The following is a 22201-nucleotide window of genomic DNA, read 5'->3' on the forward strand; positions in this document are numbered from 1 at the left end:
CGTATTGAAGGTCTCATTTTTAGCAATTTACACTACCCATCTCTACCAAGTGACCAGCAGAGTATCTAAAAGGTCTTGGAGGATGATTCCATGAGGTACTAATTATATGCAGTGATCAGTAATAAATGTTTGATTTTTTAGTAATTTTCACGAACCAATCTCTACAAACTCAGGAGGAGAGACTCTGGATTGCTGGAGTCTTTACCACTAGGTGCTTGTAAAGAATGATTTTCGTTCTTTGAGTAATTTGCACAAACCGATCTGTTCCAACGCACCAAGAGAGAATGCAATTGTTTTTCCGGTGGATGATTCCATGGGAAATTCATCAGAAGACGGGTGAGGAAGGAATTTTCTCTTTCCTACTAATTTTCACAAACCGATTTTATTCACAATCACCAGGAGTTAATTATCAAAGGATTTGGGAGGATGATTCCAAGTGTCATTAATTACTAACATTGATCAGGAAGAACTGTCTCATTTGGAGTAATTTTCATCAAATCATGAACTGATAGCTACCAAATCCCAAGAAGCGAATCTGAAAGGCTTTTGGGGGATGATTCCATTTGTCACTGATTTATTGCAGTGATCAGTTATAACTTTCTCATTTTTTAGCAATTTTCACGATCAATCTCCACCAAATCCTGAAGAGAGAATAGACTTGTGTTTTGGTGGATCTTTCCATGAGAAATAGATCAGGATACCAGATTAGGCATGTCTGTCTCATCTGGAGTAATTTTCACGAACTGCTCTGTACCACAGGACGAGAAGTGACTCCTCGGGTCTTTCAGGAAGATTCCTTCTCCAATTTATCTGTCGCGCACATCCAAGATGAATTTCTCATTTTGAGTATATTTCAGGAACTGATTTCTTCCAAGTCAACAGGAGCGAATTGGAATGTACAAAGGAGGCTCATTATGTGAGGAATGAATGACTACCACGAAGCCGTTCAGAATTGATTATTTTTCGGAATTTTCGAGACTCGACCTATCACCAGAAATCACCAGAAGCAAATCTGAAAGGATTTTGGAGGATCATGCCAGATGGAGTTAATGACTAGCAGTGATCAGTAATTACTGTTGAATTTTTGTAATTTTCATGAACCCATCTCTACCAGAGGCACAGGAGAGAATTCGAATGGCTTTTCGAGGAAGCGTGCATGAGACATCAATGGCTACATCTGATTCGTATTGAAGGTCTCATTTTTAGCAATTTACACTACCCATCTCTACCAAGTGACCAGCAGAGTATCTAAAAGGTCTTGGAGGATGATTCCATGAGGTACTAATTATATGCAGTGATCAGTAATAAATGTTTGATTTTTTAGTAATTTTCACGAACCAATCTTTACAAACTCAGGAGGAGAGACTCTGGATTGCTGGAGTCTTTACCACTAGGTGCTTGTAAAGAATGATTTTCGTTCTTTGAGTAATTTGCACAAACCGATCTGTTCCAACGCACCAAGAGAGAATGCAATTGTTTTTCCGGTGGATGATTCCATGGGAAATTCATCAGAAGACGGGTGAGGAAGGAATTTTCTCTTTCCTACTAATTTTCACAAACCGATTTTATTCACAATCACCAGGAGTTAATTATCAAAGGATTTGGGAGGATGATTCCAAGTGTCATTAATTACTAACATTGATCAGGAAGAACTGTCTCATTTGGAGTAATTTTCATCAAATCATGAACTGATAGCTACCAAATCCCAAGAAGCGAATCTGAAAGGCTTTTGGGGGATGATTCCATTTGTCACTGATTTATTGCAGTGATCAGTTATAACTTTCTCATTTTTTAGCAATTTTCACGATCAATCTCCACCAAATCCTGAAGAGAGAATAGACTTGTGTTTTGGTGGATCTTTCCATGAGAAATAGATCAGGATACCAGATTAGGCATGTCTGTCTCATCTGGAGTAATTTTCACGAACTGCTCTGTACCACAGGACGAGAAGTGACTCCTCGGGTCTTTCAGGAAGATTCCTTCTCCAATTTATCTGTCGCGCACATCCAAGATGAATTTCTCATTTTGAGTATATTTCAGGAACTGATTTCTTCCAAGTCAACAGGAGCGAATTGGAATGTACAAAGGAGGCTCATTATGTGAGGAATGAATGACTACCACGAAGCCGTTCAGAATTGATTATTTTTCGGAATTTTCGAGACTCGACCTATCACCAGAAATCACCAGAAGCAAATCTGAAAGGATTTTGGAGGATCATGCCAGATGGAGTTAATGACTAGCAGTGATCAGTAATTACTGTTGAATTTTTGTAATTTTCATGAACCCATCTCTACCAGAGGCACAGGAGAGAATTCGAATGGCTTTTCGAGGAAGCGTGCATGAGACATCAATGGCTACATCTGATTCGTATTGAAGGTCTCATTTTTAGCAATTTACACTACCCATCTCTACCAAGTGACCAGCAGAGTATCTAAAAGGTCTTGGAGGATGATTCCATGAGGTACTAATTATATGCAGTGATCAGTAATAAATGTTTGATTTTTTAGTAATTTTCACGAACCAATCTCTACAAACTCAGGAGGAGAGACTCTGGATTGCTGGAGTCTTTACCACTAGGTGCTTGTAAAGAATGATTTTCGTTCTTTGAGTAATTTGCACAAACCGATCTGTTCCAACGCACCAAGAGAGAATGCAATTGTTTTTCCGGTGGATGATTCCATGGGAAATTCATCAGAAGACGGGTGAGGAAGGAATTTTCTCTTTCCTACTAATTTTCACAAACCGATTTTATTCACAATCACCAGGAGTTAATTATCAAAGGATTTGGGAGGATGATTCCAAGTGTCATTAATTACTAACATTGATCAGGAAGAACTGTCTCATTTGGAGTAATTTTCATCAAATCATGAACGGATAGCTACCCAATCCCAAGAAGCGAATCTGAAAGGCTTTTGGGGGATGATTCCATTTGTCACTGATTTATTGCAGTGATCAGTTATAACTTTCTCATTTTTTAGCAATTTTCACGATCAATCTCCACCAAATCCTGAAGAGAGAATAGACTTGTGTTTTGGTGGATCTTTCCATGAGAAATAGATCAGGATACCAGATTAGGCATGTCTGTCTCATCTGGAGTAATTTTCACGAACTGCTCTGTACCACAGGACGAGAAGTGACTCCTCGGGTCTTTCAGGAAGATTCCTTCTCCAATTTATCTGTCGCGCACATCCAAGATGAATTTCTCATTTTGAGTATATTTCAGGAACTGATTTCTTCCAAGTCAACAGGAGCGAATTGGAATGTACAAAGGAGGCTCATTATGTGAGGAATGAATGACTACCACGAAGCCGTTCAGAATTGATTATTTTTCGGAATTTTCGAGACTCGACCTATCACCAGAAATCACCAGAAGCAAATCTGAAAGGATTTTGGAGGATCATGCCAGATGGAGTTAATGACTAGCAGTGATCAGTAATTACTGTTGAATTTTTGTAATTTTCATGAACCCATCTCTACCAGAGGCTCAGGAGAGAATTCGAATGGCTTTTCGAGGAAGCGTGCATGAGACATCAATGGCTACATCTGATTCGTATTGAAGGTCTCATTTTTAGCAATTTACACTACCCATCTCTACCAAGTGACCAGCAGAGTATCTAAAAGGTCTTGGAGGATGATTCCATGAGGTACTAATTATATGCAGTGATCAGTAATAAATGTTTGATTTTTTAGTAATTTTCACGAACCAATCTCTACAAACTCAGAAGGAGAGACTCTGGATTGCTGGAGTCTTTACCACTAGGTGCTTGTAAAGAATGATTTTCGTTCTTTGAGTAATTTGCACAAACCGATCTGTTCCAACGCACCAAGAGAGAATGCAATTGTTTTTCCGGTGGATGATTCCATGGGAAATTCATCAGAAGACGGGTGAGGAAGGAATTTTCTCTTTCCTACTAATTTTCACAAACCGATTTTATTCACAATCACCAGGAGTTAATTATCAAAGGATTTGGGAGGATGATTCCAAGTGTCATTAATTACTAACATTGATCAGGAAGAACTGTCTCATTTGGAGTAATTTTCATCAAATCATGAACGGATAGCTACCCAATCCCAAGAAGCGAATCTGAAAGGCTTTTGGGGGATGATTCCATTTGTCACTGATTTATTGCAGTGATCAGTTATAACTTTCTCATTTTTTAGCAATTTTCACGATCAATCTCCACCAAATCCTGAAGAGAGAATAGACTTGTGTTTTGGTGGATCTTTCCATGAGAAATAGATCAGGATACCAGATTAGGCATGTCTTTCTCATCTGGAGTAATTTTCACGAACTGCTCTGTACCAGAGGACGAGAAGTGACTCCTCGGGTCTTTCAGGAAGATTCCTTCTCCAATTTATCTGTCGCGCACATCCAAGATGAATTTCTCATTTTGAGTATATTTCAGGAACTGATTTCTTCCAAGTCAACAGGAGCGAATTGGAATGTACAAAGGAGGCTCATTATGTGAGGAATGAATGACTACCACGAAGCCGTTCAGAATTCATTATTTTTCGGAATTTTCGAGACTCGACCTATCACCAGAAATCACCAGAAGCAAATCTGAAAGGATTTTGGAGGATCATGCCAGATGGAGTTAATGACTAGCAGTGATCAGTAATTACTGTTGAATTTTTGTAATTTTCATGAACCCATCTCTACCAGAAGCTCAGGAGAGAATTCGAATGGCTTTTCGAGGAAGCGTGCATGAGACATCAATGGCTACATCTGATTCGTATTGAAGGTCTCATTTTTAGCAATTTACACTACCCATCTCTACCAAGTGACCAGCAGAGTATCTAAAAGGTCTTGGAGGATGATTCCATGAGGTACTAATTATATGCAGTGATCAGTAATAAATGTTTGATTTTTTAGTAATTTTCACGAACCAATCTCTACAAACTCAGGAGGAGAGACTCTGGATTGCTGGAGTCTTTACCACTAGGTGCTTGTAAAGAATGATTTTCGTTCTTTGAGTAATTTGCACAAACCGATCTGTTCCAACGCACCAAGAGAGAATGCAATTGTTTTTCCGGTGGATGATTCCATGGGAAATTCATCAGAAGACGGGTGAGGAAGGAATTTTCTCTTTCCTACTAATTTTCACAAACCGATTTTATTCACAATCACCAGGAGTTAATTATCAAAGGATTTGGGAGGATGATTCCAAGTGTCATTAATTACTAACATTGATCAGGAAGAACTGTCTCATTTGGAGTAATTTTCATCAAATCATGAACTGATAGCTACCCAATCCCAAGAAGCGAATCTGAAAGGCTTTTGGGGGATGATTCCATTTGTCACTGATTTATTGCAGTGATCAGTTATAACTTTCTCATTTTTTAGCAATTTTCACGATCAATCTCCACCAAATCCTGAAGAGAGAATAGACTTGTGTTTTGGTGGATCTTTCCATGAGAAATAGATCAGGATACCAGATTAGGCATGTCTGTCTCATCTGGAGTAATTTTCACGAACTGCTCTGTACCACAGGACGAGAAGTGACTGCTCGGGTCTTTCAGGAAGATTCCTTCTCCAATTTATCTGTCGCGCACATCCAAGATGAATTTCTCATTTTGAGTATATTTCAGGAACTGATTTCTTCCAAGTCAACAGGAGCGAATTGGAATGTACAAAGGAGGCTCATTATGTGAGGAATGAATGACTACCACGAAGCCGTTCAGAATTGATTATTTTTCGGAATTTTCGAGACTCGACCTATCACCAGAAATCACCAGAAGCAAATCTGAAAGGATTTTGGAGGATCATGCCAGATGGAGTTAATGACTAGCAGTGATCAGTAATTACTGTTGAATTTTTGTAATTTTCATGAACCCATCTCTACCAGAGGCTCAGGAGAGAATCCGAATGGCTTTTCGAGGAAGCGTGCATGAGACATCAATGGCTACATCTGATTCGTATTGAAGGTCTCATTTTTAGCAATTTACACTACCCATCTCTACCAAGTGACCAGCAGAGTATCTAAAAGGTCTTGGAGGATGATTCCATGAGGTACTAATTATATGCAGTGATCAGTAATAAATGTTTGATTTTTTAGTAATTTTCACGAACCAATCTCTACAAACTCAGGAGGAGAGACTCTGGATTGCTGGAGTCTTTACCACTAGGTGCTTGTAAAGAATGATTTTCGTTCTTTGAGTAATTTGCACAAACCGATCTGTTCCAACGCACCAAGAGAGAATGCAATTGTTTTTCCGGTGGATGATTCCATGGGAAATTCATCAGAAGACGGGTGAGGAAGGAATTTTCTCTTTCCTACTAATTTTCACAAACCGATTTTATTCACAATCACCAGGAGTTAATTATCAAAGGATTTGGGAGGATGATTCCAAGTGTCATTAATTACTAACATTGATCAGGAAGAACTGTCTCATTTGGAGTAATTTTCATCAAATCATGAACTGATAGCTACCATATCCCAAGAAGCGAATCTGAAAGGCTTTTGGGGGATGATTCCATTTGTCACTGATTTATTGCAGTGATCAGTTATAACTTTCTCATTTTTTAGCAATTTTCACGATCAATCTCCACCAAATCCTGAAGAGAGAATAGACTTGTGTTTTGGTGGATCTTTCCATGAGAAATAGATCAGGATACCAGATTAGGCATGTCTGTCTCATCTGGAGTAATTTTCACGAACTGCTCTGTACCACAGGACGAGAAGTGACTCCTCGGGTCTTTCAGGAAGATTCCTTCTCCAATTTATCTGTCGCGCACATCCAAGATGAATTTCTCATTTTGAGTATATTTCAGGAACTGATTTCTTCCAAGTCAACAGGAGCGAATTGGAATGTACAAAGGAGGCTCATTATGTGAGGAATGAATGACTACCACGAAGCCGTTCAGAATTGATTATTTTTCGGAATTTTCGAGACTCGACCTATCACCAGAAATCACCAGAAGCAAATCTGAAAGGATTTTGGAGGATCATGCCAGATGGAGTTAATGACTAGCAGTGATCAGTAATTACTGTTGAATTTTTGTAATTTTCATGAACCCATCTCTACCAGAGGCTCAGGAGAGAATCCGAATGGCTTTTCGAGGAAGCGTGCATGAGACATCAATGGCTACATCTGATTCGTATTGAAGGTCTCATTTTTAGCAATTTACACTACCCATCTCTACCAAGTGACCAGCAGAGTATCTAAAAGGTCTTGGAGGATGATTCCATGAGGTACTAATTATATGCAGTGATCAGTAATAAATGTTTGATTTTTTAGTAATTTTCACGAACCAATCTCTACAAACTCAGGAGGAGAGACTCTGGATTGCTGGAGTCTTTACCACTAGGTGCTTGTAAAGAATGATTTTCGTTCTTTGAGTAATTTGCACAAACCGATCTGTTCCAACGCACCAAGAGAGAATGCAATTGTTTTTCCGGTGGATGATTCCATGGGAAATTCATCAGAAGACGGGTGAGGAAGGAATTTTCTCTTTCCTACTAATTTTCACAAACCGATTTTATTCACAATCACCAGGAGTTAATTATCAAAGGATTTGGGAGGATGATTCCAAGTGTCATTAATTACTAACATTGATCAGGAAGAACTGTCTCATTTGGTGTAATTTTCATCAAATCATGAACTGATAGCTACCAAATCCCAAGAAGCGAATCTGAAAGGCTTTTGGGGGATGATTCCATTTGTCACTGATTTATTGCAGTGATCAGTTATAACTTTCTCATTTTTTAGCAATTTTCACGATCAATCTCCACCAAATCCTGAAGAGAGAATAGACTTGTGTTTTGGTGGATCTTTCCATGAGAAATAGATCAGGATACCAGATTAGGCATGTCTGTCTCATCTGGAGTAATTTTCACGAACTGCTCTGTACCAGAGGATGAGAAGTGACTCCTCGGGTCTTTCAGGAAGATTCCTTCTCCAATTTATCTGTCGCGCACATCCAAGATGAATTTCTCATTTTGAGTATATTTCAGGAACTGATTTCTTCCAAGTCAACAGGAGCGAATTGGAATGTACAAAGGAGGCTCATTATGTGAGGAATGAATGACTACCACGAAGCCGTTCAGAATTGATTATTTTTCAGAATTTTCGAGACTCGACCTATCACCAGAAATCACCAGAAGCAAATCTGAAAGGATTTTGGAGGATCATGCCAGATGGAGTTAATGACTAGCAGTGATCAGTAATTACTGTTGAATTTTTGTAATTTTCATGAACCCATCTCTACCAGAGGCTCAGGAGAGAATCCGAATGGCTTTTCGAGGAAGCGTGCATGAGACATCAATGGCTACATCTGATTCGTATTGAAGGTCTCATTTTTAGCAATTTACACTACCCATCTCTACCAAGTGACCAGCAGAGTATCTAAAAGGTCTTGGAGGATGATTCCATGAGGTACTAATTATATGCAGTGATCAGTAATAAATGTTTGATTTTTTAGTAATTTTCACGAACCAATCTCTACAAACTCAGGAGGAGAGACTCTGGATTGCTGGAGTCTTTACCACTAGGTGCTTGTAAAGAATGATTTTCGTTCTTTGAGTAATTTGCACAAACCGATCTGTTCCAACGCACCAAGAGAGAATGCAATTGTTTTTCCGGTGGATGATTCCATGGGAAATTCATCAGAAGACGGGTGAGGAAGGAATTTTCTCTTTCCTACTAATTTTCACAAACCGATTTTATTCACAATCACCAGGAGTTAATTATCAAAGGATTTGGGAGGATGATTCCAAGTGTCATTAATTACTAACATTGATCAGGAAGAACTGTCTCATTTGGAGTAATTTTCATCAAATCATGAACGGATAGCTACCCAATCCCAAGAAGCGAATCTGAAAGGCTTTTGGGGGATGATTCCATTTGTCACTGATTTATTGCAGTGATCAGTTATAACTTTCTCATTTTTTAGCAATTTTCACGATCAATCTCCACCAAATCCTGAAGAGAGAATAGACTTGTGTTTTGGTGGATCTTTCCATGAGAAATAGATCAGGATACCAGATTAGGCATGTCTGTCTCATCTGGAGTAATTTTCACGAACTGCTCTGTACCACAGGACGAGAAGTGACTCCTCGGGTCTTTCAGGAAGATTCCTTCTCCAATTTATCTGTCGCGCACATCCAAGATGAATTTCTCATTTTGAGTATATTTCAGGAACTGATTTCTTCCAAGTCAACAGGAGCGAATTGGAATGTACAAAGGAGGCTCATTATGTGAGGAATGAATGACTACCACGAAGCCGTTCAGAATTGATTATTTTTCGGAATTTTCGAGACTCGACCTATCACCAGAAATCACCAGAAGCAAATCTGAAAGGATTTTGGAGGATCATGCCAGATGGAGTTAATGACTAGCAGTGATCAGTAATTACTGTTGAATTTTTGTAATTTTCATGAACCCATCTCTACCAGAGGCTCAGGAGAGAATTCGAATGGCTTTTCGAGGAAGCGTGCATGAGACATCAATGGCTACATCTGATTCGTATTGAAGGTCTCATTTTTAGCAATTTACACTACCCATCTCTACCAAGTGACCAGCAGAGTATCTAAAAGGTCTTGGAGGATGATTCCATGAGGTACTAATTATATGCAGTGATCAGTAATAAATGTTTGATTTTTTAGTAATTTTCACGAACCAATCTCTACAAACTCAGGAGGAGAGACTCTGGATTGCTGGAGTCTTTACCACTAGGTGCTTGTAAAGAATGATTTTCGTTCTTTGAGTAATTTGCACAAACCGATCTGTTCCAACGCACCAAGAGAGAATGCAATTGTTTTTCCGGTGGATGATTCCATGGGAAATTCATCAGAAGACGGGTGAGGAAGGAATTTTCTCTTTCCTACTAATTTTCACAAACCGATTTTATTCACAATCACCAGGAGTTAATTATCAAAGGATTTGGGAGGATGATTCCAAGTGTCATTAATTACTAACATTGATCAGGAAGAACTGTCTCATTTGGAGTAATTTTCATCAAATCATGAACGGATAGCTACCCAATCCCAAGAAGCGAATCTGAAAGGCTTTTGGGGGATGATTCCATTTGTCACTGATTTATTGCAGTGATCAGTTATAACTTTCTCATTTTTTAGCAATTTTCACGATCAATCTCCACCAAATCCTGAAGAGAGAATAGACTTGTGTTTTGGTGGATCTTTCCATGAGAAATAGATCAGGATACCAGATTAGGCATGTCTTTCTCATCTGGAGTAATTTTCACGAACTGCTCTGTACCAGAGGACGAGAAGTGACTCCTCGGGTCTTTCAGGAAGATTCCTTCTCCAATTTATCTGTCGCGCACATCCAAGATGAATTTCTCATTTTGAGTATATTTCAGGAACTGATTTCTTCCAAGTCAACAGGAGCGAATTGGAATGTACAAAGGAGGCTCATTATGTGAGGAATGAATGACTACCACGAAGCCGTTCAGAATTGATTATTTTTCGGAATTTTCGAGACTCGACCTATCACCAGAAATCACCAGAAGCAAATCTGAAAGGATTTTGGAGGATCATGCCAGATGGAGTTAATGACTAGCAGTGATCAGTAATTACTGTTGAATTTTTGTAATTTTCATGAACCCATCTCTACCAGAAGCTCAGGAGAGAATTCGAATGGCTTTTCGAGGAAGCGTGCATGAGACATCAATGGCTACATCTGATTCGTATTGAAGGTCTCATTTTTAGCAATTTACACTACCCATCTCTACCAAGTGACCAGCAGAGTATCTAAAAGGTCTTGGAGGATGATTCCATGAGGTACTAATTATATGCAGTGATCAGTAATAAATGTTTGATTTTTTAGTAATTTTCACGAACCAATCTCTACAAACTCAGGAGGAGAGACTCTGGATTGCTGGAGTCTTTACCACTAGGTGCTTGTAAAGAATGATTTTCGTTCTTTGAGTAATTTGCACAAACCGATCTGTTCCAACGCACCAAGAGAGAATGCAATTGTTTTTCCGGTGGATGATTCCATGGGAAATTCATCAGAAGACGGGTGAGGAAGGAATTTTCTCTTTCCTACTAATTTTCACAAACCGATTTTATTCACAATCACCAGGAGTTAATTATCAAAGGATTTGGGAGGATGATTCCAAGTGTCATTAATTACTAACATTGATCAGGAAGAACTGTCTCATTTGGAGTAATTTTCATCAAATCATGAACTGATAGCTACCCAATCCCAAGAAGCGAATCTGAAAGGCTTTTGGGGGATGATTCCATTTGTCACTGATTTATTGCAGTGATCAGTTATAACTTTCTCATTTTTTAGCAATTTTCACGATCAATCTCCACCAAATCCTGAAGAGAGAATAGACTTGTGTTTTGGTGGATCTTTCCATGAGAAATAGATCAGGATACCAGATTAGGCATGTCTGTCTCATCTGGAGTAATTTTCACGAACTGCTCTGTACCACAGGACGAGAAGTGACTGCTCGGGTCTTTCAGGAAGATTCCTTCTCCAATTTATCTGTCGCGCACATCCAAGATGAATTTCTCATTTTGAGTATATTTCAGGAACTGATTTCTTCCAAGTCAACAGGAGCGAATTGGAATGTACAAAGGAGGCTCATTATGTGAGGAATGAATGACTACCACGAAGCCGTTCAGAATTGATTATTTTTCGGAATTTTCGAGACTCGACCTATCACCAGAAATCACCAGAAGCAAATCTGAAAGGATTTTGGAGGATCATGCCAGATGGAGTTAATGACTAGCAGTGATCAGTAATTACTGTTGAATTTTTGTAATTTTCATGAACCCATCTCTACCAGAGGCTCAGGAGAGAATCCGAATGGCTTTTCGAGGAAGCGTGCATGAGACATCAATGGCTACATCTGATTCGTATTGAAGGTCTCATTTTTAGCAATTTACACTACCCATCTCTACCAAGTGACCAGCAGAGTATCTAAAAGGTCTTGGAGGATGATTCCATGAGGTACTAATTATATGCAGTGATCAGTAATAAATGTTTGATTTTTTAGTAATTTTCACGAACCAATCTCTACAAACTCAGGAGGAGAGACTCTGGATTGCTGGAGTCTTTACCACTAGGTGCTTGTAAAGAATGATTTTCGTTCTTTGAGTAATTTGCACAAACCGATCTGTTCCAACGCACCAAGAGAGAATGCAATTGTTTTTCCGGTGGATGATTCCATGGGAAATTCATCAGAAGACGGGTGAGGAAGGAATTTTCTCTTTCCTACTAATTTTCACAAACCGATTTTATTCACAATCACCAGGAGTTAATTATCAAAGGATTTGGGAGGATGATTCCAAGTGTCATTAATTACTAACATTGATCAGGAAGAACTGTCTCATTTGGAGTAATTTTCATCAAATCATGAACTGATAGCTACCAAATCCCAAGAAGCGAATCTGAAAGGCTTTTGGGGGATGATTCCATTTGTCACTGATTTATTGCAGTGATCAGTTATAACTTTCTCATTTTTTAGCAATTTTCACGATCAATCTCCACCAAATCCTGAAGAGAGAATAGACTTGTGTTTTGGTGGATCTTTCCATGAGAAATAGATCAGGATACCAGATTAGGCATGTCTGTCTCATCTGGAGTAATTTTCACGAACTGCTCTGTACCAGAGGATGAGAAGTGACTCCTCGGGTCTTTCAGGAAGATTCCTTCTCCAATTTATCTGTCGCGCACATCCAAGATGAATTTCTCATTTTGAGTATATTTCAGGAACTGATTTCTTCCAAGTCAACAGGAGCGAATTGGAATGTACAAAGGAGGCTCATTATGTGAGGAATGAATGACTACCACGAAGCCGTTCAGAATTGATTATTTTTCGGAATTTTCGAGACTCGACCTATCACCAGAAATCACCAGAAGCAAATCTGAAAGGATTTTGGAGGATCATGCCAGATGGAGTTAATGACTAGCAGTGATCAGTAATTACTGTTGAATTTTTGTAATTTTCATGAACCCATCTCTACCAGAGGCTCAGGAGAGAATCCGAATGGCTTTTCGAGGAAGCGTGCATGAGACATCAATGGCTACATCTGATTCGTATTGAAGGTCTCATTTTTAGCAATTTACACTACCCATCTCTACCAAGTGACCAGCAGAGTATCTAAAAGGTCTTGGAGGATGATTCCATGAGGTACTAATTATATGCAGTGATCAGTAATAAATGTTTGATTTTTTAGTAATTTTCACGAACCAATCTCTACAAACTCAGGAGGAGAGACTCTGGATTGCTGGAGTCTTTACCACTAGGTGCTTGTAAAGAATGATTTTCGTTCTTTGAGTAATTTGCACAAACCGATCTGTTCCAACGCACCAAGAGAGAATGCAATTGTTTTTCCGGTGGATGATTCCATGGGAAATTCATCAGAAGACGGGTGAGGAAGGAATTTTCTCTTTCCTACTAATTTTCACAAACCGATTTTATTCACAATCACCAGGAGTTAATTATCAAAGGATTTGGGAGGATGATTCCAAGTGTCATTAATTACTAACATTGATCAGGAAGAACTGTCTCATTTGGAGTAATTTTCATCAAATCATGAACGGATAGCTACCCAATCCCAAGAAGCGAATCTGAAAGGCTTTTGGGGGATGATTCCATTTGTCACTGATTTATTGCAGTGATCAGTTATAACTTTCTCATTTTTTAGCAATTTTCACGATCAATCTCCACCAAATCCTGAAGAGAGAATAGACTTGTGTTTTGGTGGATCTTTCCATGAGAAATAGATCAGGATACCAGATTAGGCATGTCTTTCTCATCTGGAGTAATTTTCACGAACTGCTCTGTACCACAGGACGAGAAGTGACTCCTCGGGTCTTTCAGGAAGATTCCTTCTCCAATTTATCTGTCGCGCACATCCAAGATGAATTTCTCATTTTGAGTATATTTCAGGAACTGATTTCTTCCAAGTCAACAGGAGCGAATTGGAATGTACAAAGGAGGCTCATTATGTGAGGAATGAATGACTACCACGAAGCCGTTCAGAATTGATTATTTTTCGGAATTTTCGAGACTCGACCTATCACCAGAAATCACCAGAAGCAAATCTGAAAGGATTTTGGAGGATCATGCCAGATGGAGTTAATGACTAGCAGTGATCAGTAATTACTGTTGAATTTTTGTAATTTTCATGAACCCATCTCTACCAGAGGCTCAGGAGAGAATCCGAATGGCTTTTCGAGGAAGCGTGCATGAGACATCAATGGCTACATCTGATTCGTATTGAAGGTCTCATTTTTAGCAATTTACACTACCCATCTCTACCAAGTGACCAGCAGAGTATCTAAAAGGTCTTGGAGGATGATTCCATGAGGTACTAATTATATGCAGTGATCAGTAATAAATGTTTGATTTTTTAGTAATTTTCACGAACCAATCTCTACAAACTCAGGAGGAGAGACTCTGGATTGCTGGAGTCTTTACCACTAGGTGCTTGTAAAGAATGATTTTCGTTCTTTGAGTAATTTGCACAAACCGATCTGTTCCAACGCACCAAGAGAGAATGCAATTGTTTTTCCGGTGGATGATTCCATGGGAAATTCATCAGAAGACGGGTGAGGAAGGAATTTTCTCTTTCCTACTAATTTTCACAAACCGATTTTATTCACAATCACCAGGAGTTAATTATCAAAGGATTTGGGAGGATGATTCCAAGTGTCATTAATTACTAACATTGATCAGGAAGAACTGTCTCATTTGGAGTAATTTTCATCAAATCATGAACTGATAGCTACCATATCCCAAGAAGCGAATCTGAAAGGCTTTTGGGGGATGATTCCATTTGTCACTGATTTATTGCAGTGATCAGTTATAACTTTCTCATTTTTTAGCAATTTTCACGATCAATCTCCACCAAATCCTGAAGAGAGAATAGACTTGTGTTTTGGTGGATCTTTCCGTGAGAAATAGATCAGGATACCAGATTAGGCATGTCTGTCTCATCTGGAGTAATTTTCACGAACTGCTCTGTACCACAGGACGAGAAGTGACTCCTCGGGTCTTTCAGGAAGATTCCTTCTCCAATTTATCTGTCGCGCACATCCAAGATGAATTTCTCATTTTGAGTATATTTCAGGAACTGATTTCTTCCAAGTCAACAGGAGCGAATTGGAATGTACAAAGGAGGCTCATTATGTGAGGAATGAATGACTACCACGAAGCCGTTCAGAATTGATTATTTTTCGGAATTTTCGAGACTCGACCTATCACCAGAAATCACCAGAAGCAAATCTGAAAGGATTTTGGAGGATCATGCCAGATGGAGTTAATGACTAGCAGTGATCAGTAATTACTGTTGAATTTTTGTAATTTTCATGAACCCATCTCTACCAGAGGCTCAGGAGAGAATCCGAATGGCTTTTCGAGGAAGCGTGCATGAGACATCAATGGCTACATCTGATTCGTATTGAAGGTCTCATTTTTAGCAATTTACACTACCCATCTCTACCAAGTGACCAGCAGAGTATCTAAAAGGTCTTGGAGGATGATTCCATGAGGTACTAATTATATGCAGTGATCAGTAATAAATGTTTGATTTTTTAGTAATTTTCACGAACCAATCTCTACAAACTCAGGAGGAGAGACTCTGGATTGCTGGAGTCTTTACCACTAGGTGCTTGTAAAGAATGATTTTCGTTCTTTGAGTAATTTGCACAAACCGATCTGTTCCAACGCACCAAGAGAGAATGCAATTGTTTTTCCGGTGGATGATTCCATGGGAAATTCATCAGAAGACGGGTGAGGAAGGAATTTTCTCTTTCCTACTAATTTTCACAAACCGATTTTATTCACAATCACCAGGAGTTAATTATCAAAGGATTTGGGAGGATGATTCCAAGTGTCATTAATTACTAACATTGATCAGGAAGAACTGTCTCATTTGGAGTAATTTTCATCAAATCATGAACTGATAGCTACCAAATCCCAAGAAGCGAATCTGAAAGGCTTTTGGGGGATGATTCCATTTGTCACTGATTTATTGCAGTGATCAGTTATAACTTTCTCATTTTTTAGCAATTTTCACGATCAATCTCCACCAAATCCTGAAGAGAGAATAGACTTGTGTTTTGGTGGATCTTTCCATGAGAAATAGATCAGGATACCAGATTAGGCATGTCTGTCTCATCTGGAGTAATTTTCACGAACTGCTCTGTACCACAGGACGAGAAGTGACTCCTCGGGTCTTTCAGGAAGATTCCTTCTCCAATTTATCTGTCGCGCACATCCAAGATGAATTTCTCATTTTGAGTATATTTCAGGAACTGATTTCTTCCAAGTCAACAGGAGCGAATTGGAATGTACAAAGGAGGCTCATTATGTGAGGAATGAATGACTACCACGAAGCCGTTCAGAATTGATTATTTTTCGGAATTTTCGAGACTCGACCTATCACCAGAAATCACCAGAAGCAAATCTGAAAGGATTTTGGAGGATCATGCCAGATGGAGTTAATGACTAGCAGTGATCAGTAATTACTGTTGAATTTTTGTAATTTTCATGAACCCATCTCTACCAGAGGCTCAGGAGAGAATCCGAATGGCTTTTCGAGGAAGCGTGCATGAGACATCAATGGCTACATCTGATTCGTATTGAAGGTCTCATTTTTAGCAATTTACACTACCCATCTCTACCAAGTGACCAGCAGAGTATCTAAAAGGTCTTGGAGGATGATTCCATGAGGTACTAATTATATGCAGTGATCAGTAATAAATGTTTGATTTTTTAGTAATTTTCACGAACCAATCTCTACAAACTCAGGAGGAGAGACTCTGGATTGCTGGAGTCTTTACCACTAGGTGCTTGTAAAGAATGATTTTCGTTCTTTGAGTAATTTGCACAAACCGATCTGTTCCAACGCACCAAGAGAGAATGCAATTGTTTTTCCGGTGGATGATTCCATGGGAAATTCATCAGAAGACGGGTGAGGAAGGAATTTTCTCTTTCCTACTAATTTTCACAAACCGATTTTATTCACAATCACCAGGAGTTAATTATCAAAGGATTTGGGATGATGATTCCAAGTGTCATTAATTACTAACATTGATCAGGAAGAACTGTCTCATTTGGAGTAATTTTCATCAAATCATGAACGGATAGCTACCCAATCCCAAGAAGCGAATCTGAAAGGCTTTTGGGGGATGATTCCATTTGTCACTGATTTATTGCAGTGATCAGTTATAACTTTCTCATTTTTTAGCAATTTTCACGATCAATCTCCACCAAATCCTGAAGAGAGAATAGACTTGTGTTTTGGTGGATCTTTCCATGAGAAATAGATCAGGATACCAGATTAGGCATGTCTTTCTCATCTGGAGTAATTTTCACGAACTGCTCTGTACCACAGGACGAGAAGTGACTCCTCGGGTCTTTCAGGAAGATTCCTTCTCCAATTTATCTGTCGCGCACATCCAAGATGAATTTCTCATTTTGAGTATATTTCAGGAACTGATTTCTTCCAAGTCAACAGGAGCGAATTGGAATGTACAAAGGAGGCTCATTATGTGAGGAATGAATGACTACCACGAAGCCGTTCAGAATTGATTATTTTTCGGAATTTTCGAGACTCGACCTATCACCAGAAATCACCAGAAGCAAATCTGAAAGGATTTTGGAGGATCATGCCAGATGGAGTTAATGACTAGCAGTGATCAGTAATTACTGTTGAATTTTTGTAATTTTCATGAACCCATCTCTACCAGAGGCTCAGGAGAGAATCCGAATGGCTTTTCGAGGAAGCGTGCATGAGACATCAATGGCTACATCTGATTCGTATTGAAGGTCTCATTTTTAGCAATTTACACTACCCATCTCTACCAAGTGACCAGCAGAGTATCTAAAAGGTCTTGGAGGATGATTCCATGAGGTACTAATTATATGCAGTGATCAGTAATAAATGTTTGATTTTTTAGTAATTTTCACGAACCAATCTCTACAAACTCAGGAGGAGAGACTCTGGATTGCTGGAGTCTTTACCACTAGGTGCTTGTAAAGAATGATTTTCGTTCTTTGAGTAATTTGCACAAACCGATCTGTTCCAACGCACCAAGAGAGAATGCAATTGTTTTTCCGGTGGATGATTCCATGGGAAATTCATCAGAAGACGGGTGAGGAAGGAATTTTCTCTTTCCTACTAATTTTCACAAACCGATTTTATTCACAATCACCAGGAGTTAATTATCAAAGGATTTGGGAGGATGATTCCAAGTGTCATTAATTACTAACATTGATCAGGAAGAACTGTCTCATTTGGAGTAATTTTCATCAAATCATGAACTGATAGCTACCATATCCCAAGAAGCGAATCTGAAAGGCTTTTGGGGGATGATTCCATTTGTCACTGATTTATTGCAGTGATCAGTTATAACTTTCTCATTTTTTAGCAATTTTCACGATCAATCTCCACCAAATCCTGAAGAGAGAATAGACTTGTGTTTTGGTGGATCTTTCCATGAGAAATAGATCAGGATACCAGATTAGGCATGTCTGTCTCATCTGGAGTAATTTTCACGAACTGCTCTGTACCACAGGACGAGAAGTGACTCCTCGGGTCTTTCAGGAAGATTCCTTCTCCAATTTATCTGTCGCGCACATCCAAGATGAATTTCTCATTTTGAGTATATTTCAGGAACTGATTTCTTCCAAGTCAACAGGAGCGAATTGGAATGTACAAAGGAGGCTCATTATGTGAGGAATGAATGACTACCACGAAGCCGTTCAGAATTGATTATTTTTCGGAATTTTCGAGACTCGACCTATCACCAGAAATCACCAGAAGCAAATCTGAAAGGATTTTGGAGGATCATGCCAGATGGAGTTAATGACTAGCAGTGATCAGTAATTACTGTTGAATTTTTGTAATTTTCATGAACCCATCTCTACCAGAGGCTCAGGAGAGAATCCGAATGGCTTTTCGAGGAAGCGTGCATGAGACATCAATGGCTACATCTGATTCGTATTGAAGGTCTCATTTTTAGCAATTTACACTACCCATCTCTACCAAGTGACCAGCAGAGTATCTAAAAGGTCTTGGAGGATGATTCCATGAGGTACTAATTATATGCAGTGATCAGTAATAAATGTTTGATTTTTTAGTAATTTTCACGAACCAATCTCTACAAACTCAGGAGGAGAGACTCTGGATTGCTGGAGTCTTTACCACTAGGTGCTTGTAAAGAATGATTTTCGTTCTTTGAGTAATTTGCACAAACCGATCTGTTCCAACGCACCAAGAGAGAATGCAATTGTTTTTCCGGTGGATGATTCCATGGGAAATTCATCAGAAGACGGGTGAGGAAGGAATTTTCTCTTTCCTACTAATTTTCACAAACCGATTTTATTCACAATCACCAGGAGTTAATTATCAAAGGATTTGGGAGGATGATTCCAAGTGTCATTAATTACTAACATTGATCAGGAAGAACTGTCTCATTTGGAGTAATTTTCATCAAATCATGAACTGATAGCTACCAAATCCCAAGAAGCGAATCTGAAAGGCTTTTGGGGGATGATTCCATTTGTCACTGATTTATTGCAGTGATCAGTTATAACTTTCTCATTTTTTAGCAATTTTCACGATCAATCTCCACCAAATCCTGAAGAGAGAATAGACTTGTGTTTTGGTGGATCTTTCCATGAGAAATAGATCAGGATACCAGATTAGGCATGTCTGTCTCATCTGGAGTAATTTTCACGAACTGCTCTGTACCAGAGGATGAGAAGTGACTCCTCGGGTCTTTCAGGAAGATTCCTTCTCCAATTTATCTGTCGCGCACATCCAAGATGAATTTCTCATTTTGAGTATATTTCAGGAACTGATTTCTTCCAAGTCAACAGGAGCGAATTGGAATGTACAAAGGAGGCTCATTATGTGAGGAATGAATGACTACCACGAAGCCGTTCAGAATTGATTATTTTTCAGAATTTTCGAGACTCGACCTATCACCAGAAATCACCAGAAGCAAATCTGAAAGGATTTTGGAGGATCATGCCAGATGGAGTTAATGACTAGCAGTGATCAGTAATTACTGTTGAATTTTTGTAATTTTCATGAACCCATCTCTACCAGAGGCTCAGGAGAGAATCCGAATGGCTTTTCGAGGAAGCGTGCATGAGACATCAATGGCTACATCTGATTCGTATTGAAGGTCTCATTTTTAGCAATTTACACTACCCATCTCTACCAAGTGACCAGCAGAGTATCTAAAAGGTCTTGGAGGATGATTCCATGAGGTACTAATTATATGCAGTGATCAGTAATAAATGTTTGATTTTTTAGTAATTTTCACGAACCAATCTCTACAAACTCAGGAGGAGAGACTCTGGATTGCTGGAGTCTTTACCACTAGGTGCTTGTAAAGAATGATTTTCGTTCTTTGAGTAATTTGCACAAACCGATCTGTTCCAACGCACCAAGAGAGAATGCAATTGTTTTTCCGGTGGATGATTCCATGGGAAATTCATCAGAAGACGGGTGAGGAAGGAATTTTCTCTTTCCTACTAATTTTCACAAACCGATTTTATTCACAATCACCAGGAGTTAATTATCAAAGGATTTGGGAGGATGATTCCAAGTGTCATTAATTACTAACATTGATCAGGAAGAACTGTCTCATTTGGAGTAATTTTCATCAAATCATGAACTGATAGCTACCAAATCCCAAGAAGCGAATCTGAAAGGCTTTTGGGGGATGATTCCATTTGTCACTGATTTATTGCAGTGATCAGTTATAACTTTCTCATTTTTTAGCAATTTTCACGATCAATCTCCACCAAATCCTGAAGAGAGAATAGACTTGTGTTTTGGTGGATCTTTCCATGAGAAATAGATCAGGATACCAGATTAGGCATGTCTGTCTCATCTGGAGTAATTTTCACGAACTGCTCTGTACCACAGGACGAGAAGTGACTCCTCGGGTCTTTCAGGAAGATTCCTTCTCCAATTTATCTGTCGCGCACATCCAAGATGAATTTCTCATTTTGAGTATATTTCAGGAACTGATTTCTTCCAAGTCAACAGGAGCGAATTGGAATGTACAAAGGAGGCTCATTATGTGAGGAATGAATGACTACCACGAAGCCGTTCAGAATTGATTATTTTTCGGAATTTTCGAGACTCGACCTATCACCAGAAATCACCAGAAGCAAATCTGAAAGGATTTTGGAGGATCATGCCAGATGGAGTTAATGACTAGCAGTGATCAGTAATTACTGTTGAATTTTTGTAATTTTCATGAACCCATCTCTACCAGAGGCTCAGGAGAGAATCCGAATGGCTTTTCGAGGAAGCGTGCATGAGACATCAATGGCTACATCTGATTCGTATTGAAGGTCTCATTTTTAGCAATTTACACTACCCATCTCTACCAAGTGACCAGCAGAGTATCTAAAAGGTCTTGGAGGATGATTCCATGAGGTACTAATTATATGCAGTGATCAGTAATAAATGTTTGATTTTTTAGTAATTTTCACGAACCAATCTCTACAAACTCAGGAGGAGAGACTCTGGATTGCTGGAGTCTTTACCACTAGGTGCTTGTAAAGAATGATTTTCGTTCTTTGAGTAATTTGCACAAACCGATCTGTTCCAACGCACCAAGAGAGAATGCAATTGTTTTTCCGGTGGATGATTCCATGGGAAATTCATCAGAAGACGGGTGAGGAAGGAATTTTCTCTTTCCTACTAATTTTCACAAACCGATTTTATTCACAATCACCAGGAGTTAATTATCAAAGGATTTGGGAGGATGATTCCAAGTGTCATTAATTACTAACATTGATCAGGAAGAACTGTCTCATTTGGAGTAATTTTCATCAAATCATGAACGGATAGCTACCCAATCCCAAGAAGCGAATCTGAAAGGCTTTTGGGGGATGATTCCATTTGTCACTGATTTATTGCAGTGATCAGTTATAACTTTCTCATTTTTTAGCAATTTTCACGATCAATCTCCACCAAATCCTGAAGAGAGAATAGACTTGTGTTTTGGTGGATCTTTCCATGAGAAATAGATCAGGATACCAGATTAGGCATGTCTTTCTCATCTGGAGTAATTTTCACGAACTGCTCTGTACCACAGGACGAGAAGTGACTCCTCGGGTCTTTCAGGAAGATTCCTTCTCCAATTTATCTGTCGCGCACATCCAAGATGAATTTCTCATTTTGAGTATATTTCAGGAACTGATTTCTTCCAAGTCAACAGGAGCGAATTGGAATGTACAAAGGAG

Source organism: Eretmochelys imbricata, unplaced genomic scaffold (assembly GCF_965152235.1).
Source record: "Eretmochelys imbricata isolate rEreImb1 unplaced genomic scaffold, rEreImb1.hap1 Scaffold_29, whole genome shotgun sequence".
NCBI lineage: Eukaryota > Metazoa > Chordata > Testudines > Cheloniidae > Eretmochelys > Eretmochelys imbricata.